At 45.4% G+C, this 9,561-nt stretch overlaps 1 protein-coding gene across 1 annotated transcript in view; it reads right to left on the reverse strand.

The window, feature by feature from the left end:
* The window catches only part of ZNF652 (zinc finger protein 652), a 40,541-nt gene extending 37,672 nt beyond the window's left edge, over positions 1-2,869 (reverse strand). The window contains exon 1 of the mRNA XM_063136455.1: positions 2,553-2,869. The gene's annotated coding sequence lies outside the window, so the exon portion shown is untranslated. The remainder of the gene's footprint in view (positions 1-2,552) is intronic.
* Positions 2,870-9,561: the final 6,692 nt, after the last annotated feature.

The raw sequence follows: 9,561 nt of genomic DNA on the forward strand, positions 1-9,561 counted from the left end.
CCCATCCTAAACTCTTCCCCAGCACAGCATCTCAAGAAATAAGCACTTACCACCAAACGTAGCGGCTGAAAGATCCAATGCTCTTAGCCAACATCCAGATGCTGGCATTCTTTTCAGTTAAACTAGGAGGTATAAAAGCCTGTCCTTGTTTGATGTAAACCCATGACACAAGCCAAACACTATCCCAAACTCTCACCTGCTTGAAGTCTTTCATTTTTCTTCCATTTCTGCTGAGCTCAGCATATGTACCACCAGTATGGTACCATCATCCGTACATCTACTGTCAGTCTTCCACAGAACAGCAGTTTCCCTTGGCAAGAGTAGTACTACCCACAAACCCACTGACCCAAATACATTCTTCTTTCACCCACATATTACTAAATCTAGAGACAGTGAGGCAATGATCTCATTTCCTAGTGAGGTAAATGGTGTATTTTGACTATTACTGCACACAGTACTTCTCTCCACAATGTTTTGTAACTTGTACTGTTTTGTTCCATATAGTTGTTGTATAGTGCAAGTGTTGTGAACCCTTCCTAGAAGTATAGATGAACAGTTTGAACGGGGCTAGCAGTTCTGTCTCCCAGGTGATACTTATGCACCAGGCATAAACATCAAGGAGAATGAGAGAAAAGTGTGTGTGGAAAAAGGTGTGTGGCTAAATCCAGTGAGCTGATCTCTGGTATGTCATGCACCCCTGTATGCATGCATGCATGCCTACATCCCTGTACCCCCCCTACACCAATTATCATCCTGTTTACATCTTACCAGCCACCACAACTAACCTGATGCTACAGACCCCAATGCATACACCCCACAGCTTGTCTACATACATCTCTTCTCTGCTCCACTGCCAGATTTCAATTAATGCAATTCTCCCTGCAGGTAACGCTTTGAGCAATCCCTTCTCCATTCTCATTCTGAAGGTATTGTAACTATTGCAAACTCCATCCATTGTGTAAATATCAAGGATTATTTTCCTAATTGCACAAGCTTTTGGGGGATCAGAGAATGACTCCACCTCACCCTCTCTGTTCAGTAATTATGGACACCCCAGTGATCAACTCACTTGAATATAGCTATACTTGTCATTTTTCATATTAGGCACAATGTCAAGAAGAATGGTTGCTCACCTTAAACACAGTACTGATTATTATCATATGCAGCCAGTCACTCCTATGCATCTTTTTTTACCTTGATGAAGTCATCCCAGTTCTCTTTTCTGTCCTAGTTCAGGAACCAACACCTTACTCTCCATCACAAATCTCCAAGATAAAGTTCACTCATTTGTCCCCTTATGGCATGAGTCAGACAAAGCAACCATATTGATCTCCAGGACAATTCTGTGTTGCATCCTAACAATTTTCCAACTTATCGTAACCACAGCAGCATTTTAAGAATAAATATTTTCAAACTAACAGTGTTTGAAATAAAAACATTTTCCGATGAAATTGTGCCATTGGGGAAAAAAACAGGACAATCATTTTAACTTTCTAGGAATTCAACTCAAATTGCACGTAGATATACCATCCAAAACAACAAGTTCATTTTTTATGAAGACCACCTGGTGTCAAATATAATTTCCTAGCTTCCAACCATACACAGGTTGAAAATAAGTATTTTTACCATTTTCAGGCATCTGTACCATATTACAAGAACTGGGGCTGGGTGATGATCACAGAGGTCTGGGATTCTTTTTTACAGCCCTATTTTAACCATAGCAATGGCTTGGGCTGCAATCCTATACACACTTACTGGGCAGTTGATATGTATACACAATCTGTGGCCTGGCCTGGAAATGAAAGGGGTACTGTGTGTGTTGGAAATGTTATTTCTATCCTACATGGAGAAAGGCAATACTTCTAGTTTTTGTAGCATTTCTCAGGTATCAACATCCTGAACACCTATTCTACCTGATGGGATTTGAAAGCAAGAAAGAAGTGTTAACATAAGGGTGCAATGAGTATATAATGCTGCTCCCACCCCCAATTCCTACAATATTCCATCATCAAAGATACCTTAAATGGTGTAATTTTTCCTCCATCCACTCCAACGCTTTAAAAAAAAACACATCAAGCGGGTGCCAATCCAAGTGTGTCTTTCTACATCCCGCTTCTCTCTCTAAACGTTTTGTATCTCAACTCTCATAAACACTCCCAACCGCCTTTTCTGGGACTACGAGTTCCCTTTCTTCCCTCCATCCGGCCTACCGCGGTGGTAAGAGATGTTGTCTCTCCCCACCCCTCCACCCCAGCCCCAACAATAATTTCATGACCAGCATCATCACGCCTGCCTAAAAGCTATGCCTTCCCACCTAAAAAACATGCTAACTTTATCCCAAGCATACAGAGAACCGTACCAATCACCCAGCCTGGAAGGAAGAAAGGGCACTCTGCACACGCTCAGAAGCGCGCTTGTCTAGCCTTCCTTATGCACCAGGGTTGTGCCATGGTACTTTATGGCAAAGTGGGAGATGCGCTTAAATAAATAAATAACCAAAGGAGTTCTGCCTGCCCTTTGCCAGCTGGGCCTCTGTCTTTGCATGGACTCACCCAGGCCGGGAGACTCCTGAGCTGCTGCCACCGCTGCTGCTGCTCCATCCCCGGCGCCGCCGTTGCTCTGCCGCCGCCGCGGTCCATGCCTAGGCGGGGCAGGGGAGGGGGGAAGGTGGAGGGCGACCTGGGCCCTCCTTCCTTCCTACCCTCCCCTCGCTTGAGCCCCCTTCCCCGCCGCCTGATCTTCGGCACCAGGCCTTAGCCCCTCAGCAGCTGCCGCCACCGCGGTTCGCCCTATCTCCTGCCCTCCTCCCGGCCGCGTCGCCGCCGCCGCCGCCGCAGCGCTACGTGGCCGTCACCGCAGCCAACCAAGTCAGTCAGACAGTCAACCTCGCGATTACACCCCCTCCCCCCCCCTTCGCTTTTCCTTAAGCGTCGCTCGCTGGCTCGTCGTAAGGAAGACACCGATTGCGCCTGCGTAGCGGTCCTACCGCGAGAGCGCGCGGCTTTCCCTGGCTTCCTTTTCCAGGGAACTCTCTTTCTCTCTTCCCTCCTCCGCCGCCTCCTCCCTGCGCGCGCATAGGCGCGAGACCCGACGTGAGCGCCAGTTAAAAAGCGCAGCCAACCGTCTTCTCTGTGCCCTCCCCCACCCCCAGGCAAATGAACGCGCTCGCGTGAGAAGGGGGAAAAAACAGGGTGGTTGGCTGGCAATCTAGCGCGTGCGTGGTAGAAATTAACGTCTCCACGCTCGCGCGCAGCTCCTTTCGCCTCAGGTGAGAGGGGAAGGGGGGCGGGGGAAGAAAACAAACAAAAAAATAAAAAAATGCGGAGGCAGTATTTGCGCATGCGTAGCGAAGAGCAGCTACATTCCAGCAGAACCGTATTAATTTCGGCACAGCTTCATTCAGTCGAGGCTGGTAGCTCCGCTTCTGGTGGGGTTGTGAATCCCTTCTGGGTTTCAGTAAGAACCCGCCAGAACCGTAAAGGAGCTATCCCACGTGCTGAACCCATTTGGAGATAGGGTTCAGCCCCTTGCTTAGCCCCTTTAGAGTTCTGGTTGGTTCTGACTGAAACCCAGAATGGATTTAGAGCTCCACCGAAATCAGAGCCACCAGCCTACACTGGCTTCATTGAAATCTATGCAAATGACAAACATAATATTCGGTATTTATTTATGTTTACTTACGTTCACTGAGTTCCCCCTTTTTAAAGACTGATTCCAGTTCTTCATAGAATAAGGATGCAGTACTATGCATGTTTAGGCAGAGAAAAGTCCTACAATTCTGAGTGCCTCAGCCAACATTTTATTTACTTATTAAGTGTATCAATATCTCCAATCATCATTATTGTTTTGTATAATAAATATCTAAATGATGTCATTAGGGCACAATCCTTGTTTAGACGGGAAAAATGTCCTACAACTCCCAGCATCCACCAGCCTGCAAAGCTGACTGGGGCATGCTGGGAGTTGTAGGATTTATTTTTGTCTGCATGTCACTTTTTTCCTTTCTACGATTATTTTTATTAGAGAAATCCAAAGCATATATAATCAGATTACTATATCAATACATAGATGCTACAGATTGAATCCAGATTTAGTCATTCTTAGAGTAGATCATTGAAATCAGTGGGACTTAAATCATGACTGACTAAAGTCCCAGTGATTTCAATGAGATTAGGCTAAGTATGACTTAACTCTGGATAAATTGGTGCATTAGGGGTGCAATCCTTCAATCCTATACATGTTTAGACAGAAAAAGGTCCTACAACTGGGGGATGCTGGGAATTGTAGGACTTTTTTCCTGTCTAAATATGCATAAGATTGTGCCCTAATGACATCATTTACATATCTATTATATAAAACCATAATGATTGGAGGTATTAATTAATATTTTAGATAAGGGACCTATAAGGTAATGTTATTGATTGGAGAAAGCAGCTATATGGAAAAGGCTCTTGCACTTTTGGGGTGGGGGTGAACTAACTTGTCCATGGAGATATCCTTCTTACCTGGGAGTGTATTACAAAAGGAGCTTGTGGCAGCAGAAATAAATCTCCTGAGACCTGGAAGAGGGTATGTTTTGTCAGAATAACAAGACCCCCTATGTAAAAGAGATGTCCTAATCAAATTAGTATTTCCAGGATACCGCCTCGAAACAAGCCTACAACAATGTGGCTAAAAATCCTGATCCTGCAGGTGACTGAAAACCAGATGTAAAGGACAGTAAACTGATGGAGCAACAATATATGAGCAATCTCCATAAACCCCATCTCAGAATTGGCCCTGAGGGAGTTTAAGGGGAGCAAAGAGCAAGATTAAGTGCCCCTGTGTCGCGGATACCTGAAGCATTTGCGGACAGCACACTGTCGGGAGGTGGAAGGCAGAGGCGACAGACTCCTTATCTTCCCTTTGTTGGTTTGTTTGGGAACAATGAGTCATGCTTTGACTTCCAGCTTAATCCAGGGGACAAACAGGGTAAGAGAACTAGCTAGCTGACTCCGGTAATGAGAAAAGTTAATCTCCCTCCTGGACGTTGACTCACCCAGGAGGGAGGGGGGGAAAGGAGCAAGGATTTGGCTACTTAAACTTTGTGTATGCTCAATAAACTTCACTTTGGTCACTTCAACCCTCAACCCTCGGTGTGTGCGTGAGTATTACTACACCTCTGTTCCTGGGCTATTTGCTCATATGAATATTATGAGAGTACAATAGGACCTGCAGGTCCATTTCCCAGGGGTTCTCTGGTCACCACGGAGAGAGTTTTAATTGTAAACTGCCCAGAGAGCCTTGGCTGTTGGGCAGTATAAATATGTAATAAAATAAAACAAAATGGCTATGTGTGCTTCAGACACAACCAAACAAAACCAAGACATCCTCTAAGCTATCTTGAAATAGCTCAGTTTAATGATCTCTAGGTGTGGAGTGTATCTTCCTCTACCCAGTGAGTACACCCTATTTACCGTACATCTCCAACAGACTAATTCATACAAATTTAACACATGCACACACTCAGACTGAACCTACTATGCGTTTGATTCCCTCCACCTATGCAATTTGGCATAGTGAAGCCATCTTCTGAATGGCCTGACCTGTGTCAGGATTTGGACTCATTTCCCAGATCAATCCACTTAAGATTTCTGTGGTGAGGTGAAACATGTTCTTGATTCAGGCCGTGGTTCTGAGAAGCCCACTTGGTGGTGCAAAATTTTCCTCTAGCAACTCATCAACACATGCTAGCATGAATGATCACCAGAGCACCACCCTCATAACGGAGGTGCTTTATGAATCCTTCATATTATTTCATCTCATGCTTTGCATGCAGAAAGTTCAAGGTTCAGTCCTTCACATCTCCAGGTTGGGCTTGGAAAGATCCCTACTTGAAACCCTGAAGAGTCTCCCCCAGAGCCTGCCTTCACAGCACTGCATTGGCACTGCTCTGCTGTCAAACCATGCAGTATCGTTGCTGCGGGGTAGCGGCGAGTAATCTTGACAAAGGCAGGAGGTAGCATAGGCTTTCTAGCAGCCACTTGACTTGCCCAGCCCACCCTCTGCCCCTCGCCTGGCTTCTGGCGACCAATGAGAGGTCGCCTTCTGCCTAGGAATGACACCAGAGCGGACTCAGACTGTGGAAGAGCCGTAGCGACTTCACTCTGGTGAAAAAAGTCAGTGTAAGTCCCTGACTTTTCTGTTGTGCCTCTTCGTCTGTTTGCCCTGCGACACAGTGCAGATTCGCAGCTACCGTGTGGCAAAGACGACGTTTAGACAGCCCCTTAGTCAATGTGAACTACATGGAACTAGATGGAACAAGGATCTGACACAGTATAAGGCATATTCAGTGTTTTTACCCATACTTTATTATTGTTTTGTTTTGTGCTATTGATAGTTGCACAATGCTTTGAGTACAATGATGTAGAAAAGCAATTTATATTTACATTTTAACTCTAATGTAATATAGCATATTGTATAGGAAGTAATGCCTTCAGATTTAAGGGTATATGTTCCAAGTAAGCTTGTGTCCTTTACTTTAAAACAAACAAACAAACAAACATTGATGTGGAAGGTTAGGAGATACCAATTGTTGTCTTCAATGGGACCCCTGAGCTCTCTCTGTGTTCTTTGGGCGTAAATCTTGATTTTTACAGACATTAAATAGTGGAGGCACTACCAGCTTGACCTTACAGAAAACACATGGCTCAGTAGAGCAGGCTGTTGAATAGTGTGCCTGGTGTGTGCCTGGAACACTTCTGATCACATCAGGAAAAGATATACATCAAATCAGCAGGAGCAGGTGGCCAGAAACCAACACACTCTCTTGTTCCCACTCTTTCACAACTACCAAGGGTTTATTTAAACTCTGGGTAGCTGTTATGTGTGACCTGGGGCTATGTTTCAACCACTGTCTCTTTCAAAACAATATCCAAATCCCTAGTAGTAGTTTATTAGGGCTGCCTATCCAACCATTTTGCATTTTGCATTGCTGCTGTTTTTATCTGGTTGAGTTTTTATATTGTATTTTATATTATGGTTTTATACTGTTGTTTTATACTTTGAATGGTTTTAATTTTTGTGAACCGCCCAGAGAGCTCCGGCTATTGGGCGGTATAGAAATGTAATAAATAAATAAATAAATAAATAAACAAACCATGAATAGATTGTGCAAAAAAAAATATTGCTTTTCCCTCCTGATAGCCCTCCACATACTTTTAAAATACGATATCTTGAGATGCTCCATGCCAATCTGGAGGCATAGAACCAGCTCTTCTCCAATTTTCTTATGTAGGACTACTGCCAGGAACTGCAGTCCTGGCCTCAGTGTGTGTGTGTGTGTGTGTGTTAGATGCCACTAACTGCAATACATTGAGAAGTGTGTAGAGTGCTTCCTAACTTCCTTAGGTACTTCCCTGCCAGTGGGGCTGGCATTGGCTCCTGGCGTCTTTGGGCACCTGTCCCAGCAACCTGGCACAGCCCACCGCGGATGCCCTGCACTCCAAGCAGGGTTTATCGGCCAGAAATTTCCTTCAACAGCCTGGACAGTGCACTGGGGCATTATGGGAAATTCAAAGAGTGGCTGGAGCCAGCTGCCAGTGCTGCTTGGAGCAACGCCACCTCTGCCAAGGAAGAGTGTCAGGACCCACCTGCAGAAGAGAAGCCCCACCAGAAATCATGTTGCCCAGGGCCCTCTCCATCCCAGAGCTGGCCCTATAAGCCAAAACGTCAACCTATGTTCAAAATGTCCTATAGGCAATAATGTCGTTCCTTTTCTCTCAAGGCTGTTTCAGTTGCTTGCTGCCCCCGCCACACACACTGTGAGCGCTTTGATCTCAGCTTTGACATGAAAGGGCATGTTGACTGGGCAGAGAGAGAAAAGGAAAAGGCATAACAAACCCACACCTGTCCTTGTGCTCCAGCCGTTTGCCAACACGCAAAGCGACACGCCTGCTTTTCAGCTGGAGATCTTTATCAGCTCGTAATTTCCCGGTTGTCTCCTTGGCCCTTGGAGGTTGCAGGAACCTCATCCGCCTTCCACAGAGCTGCTCCCTGGCCCTTGAGTATTTCTCATGGCATTTTTCTCCCCAGGCCTCCTGGCCATGATCCCAACAAATATTCTACTTTCCATATACTCCTTGCGGTTTCACTTGGCAGCAGCGCCAAGCCACAGGTCTCATCCTAAACTGCTGCATGTGCTTGTTTGCCAAGCGACAGCCATCCCTGCTCTAATGCGTCTGTAAGTGCAATTTGGTCTGTGTTTTGGCTGCACAGGGAGGATGTCTGCCTTCCTCCAACCAGACCATGATCTGTTCTCCCTTCCTCTAGGGAACATAGGAGCTGCCTTAAAACAGGTCACACTATGTATCCATCTGACCCAGTATTGTCTAATCTGACGGGCCGTGGATCTGCAGGGTGTTTCCCTTCAGCAGACACATATTCCTTTTAATTGGAGATGCTGGAGATTGAACCTGTGATGAGAAATGTGCCAATCAGCAAAACTCGAGCTGCTGGAAGTTCTCTGAGAACATCAGAAGAGCCATGCTGGATCAGACCAAAGGTCCATCCGGTCCAGCATTCTGTTCACACAGTAGCCAACTGACTGCCCACAGAAAACCCATAAGCAGGATACGAGTGTAACAGCACCCTCCTGCCCATGCTCCTCAGCGATTGGTGTCACAGGCATATTGCCTTGGATACTGGAGGTAGCACAGAGCCATCAGGACTAGTAGCCACTGATCGCCTTCTCTTCTAGGAATTTGTTTAAGTCCATTTTAAAGCCATCCAAACCGGTGGCCACCACATCTTGAATTCCATCTCGAGCTCGTTCTGACTTGAGTTCGTATCGGATTGCGATCTTAATTTTTTCTTTTCGCCTGAAAATCCAGGTGTATTTTTGTGTACATTTTTCCAAAGGCGTACTTCACTTGTGTGCATTAAAATCCACGCATCCTTCTCCCATTGATTAACACATATATGTGCACATTTCCCCAAAGTAGTTTGATGCACTTTTTTAAAAAAATGTGTGCCTGCTGTCGAACACAATTTTGGGGTGGGTGGGGGGTGTCCACGAATCATGTTGCAACCTCAAACACGTATGGACTTTGACCCAGATTACATCCAAGTCCATGTTTGATCCAAAAAGTTTGAACTGGGCAAATCTTAGATCAAAAACCAACCAAAACAATTTCCTCAAAAATCCCTGCATGTGACGCTATGCACACAAAACGTGCACTCCATCACTGAATTATGGGTGGTGCTCTCTGAATGAGAAGCAATGTATATTTCGGGACCTATTAAAAATCATTTTTAATTTTAAAAAAATCATCCACGTGTACTTGTGAAAAAGCTTAAACCAGGTAAGGCGGCGGTAGCAATGAGTGGGCCTAGGTAAGCGGGAAACACAAATGTATCTGTGCAGGATGACCCTACCCTCACCCCACCAGCTGTTTGATTAGGTGGCTTTATAGCTAGCCTCAGCTACCTGACTTAGATACCAACTACCAGGCAGTCCTCCCAAACATCTGTAGCTCTTAAAGTGTTAACAAAAGGGAAAGGCTTCCCAGCCACAACACACCT

Source organism: Elgaria multicarinata, chromosome 11 (assembly GCF_023053635.1).
Source record: "Elgaria multicarinata webbii isolate HBS135686 ecotype San Diego chromosome 11, rElgMul1.1.pri, whole genome shotgun sequence".
Taxonomy (NCBI): domain Eukaryota; kingdom Metazoa; phylum Chordata; class Lepidosauria; order Squamata; family Anguidae; genus Elgaria; species Elgaria multicarinata.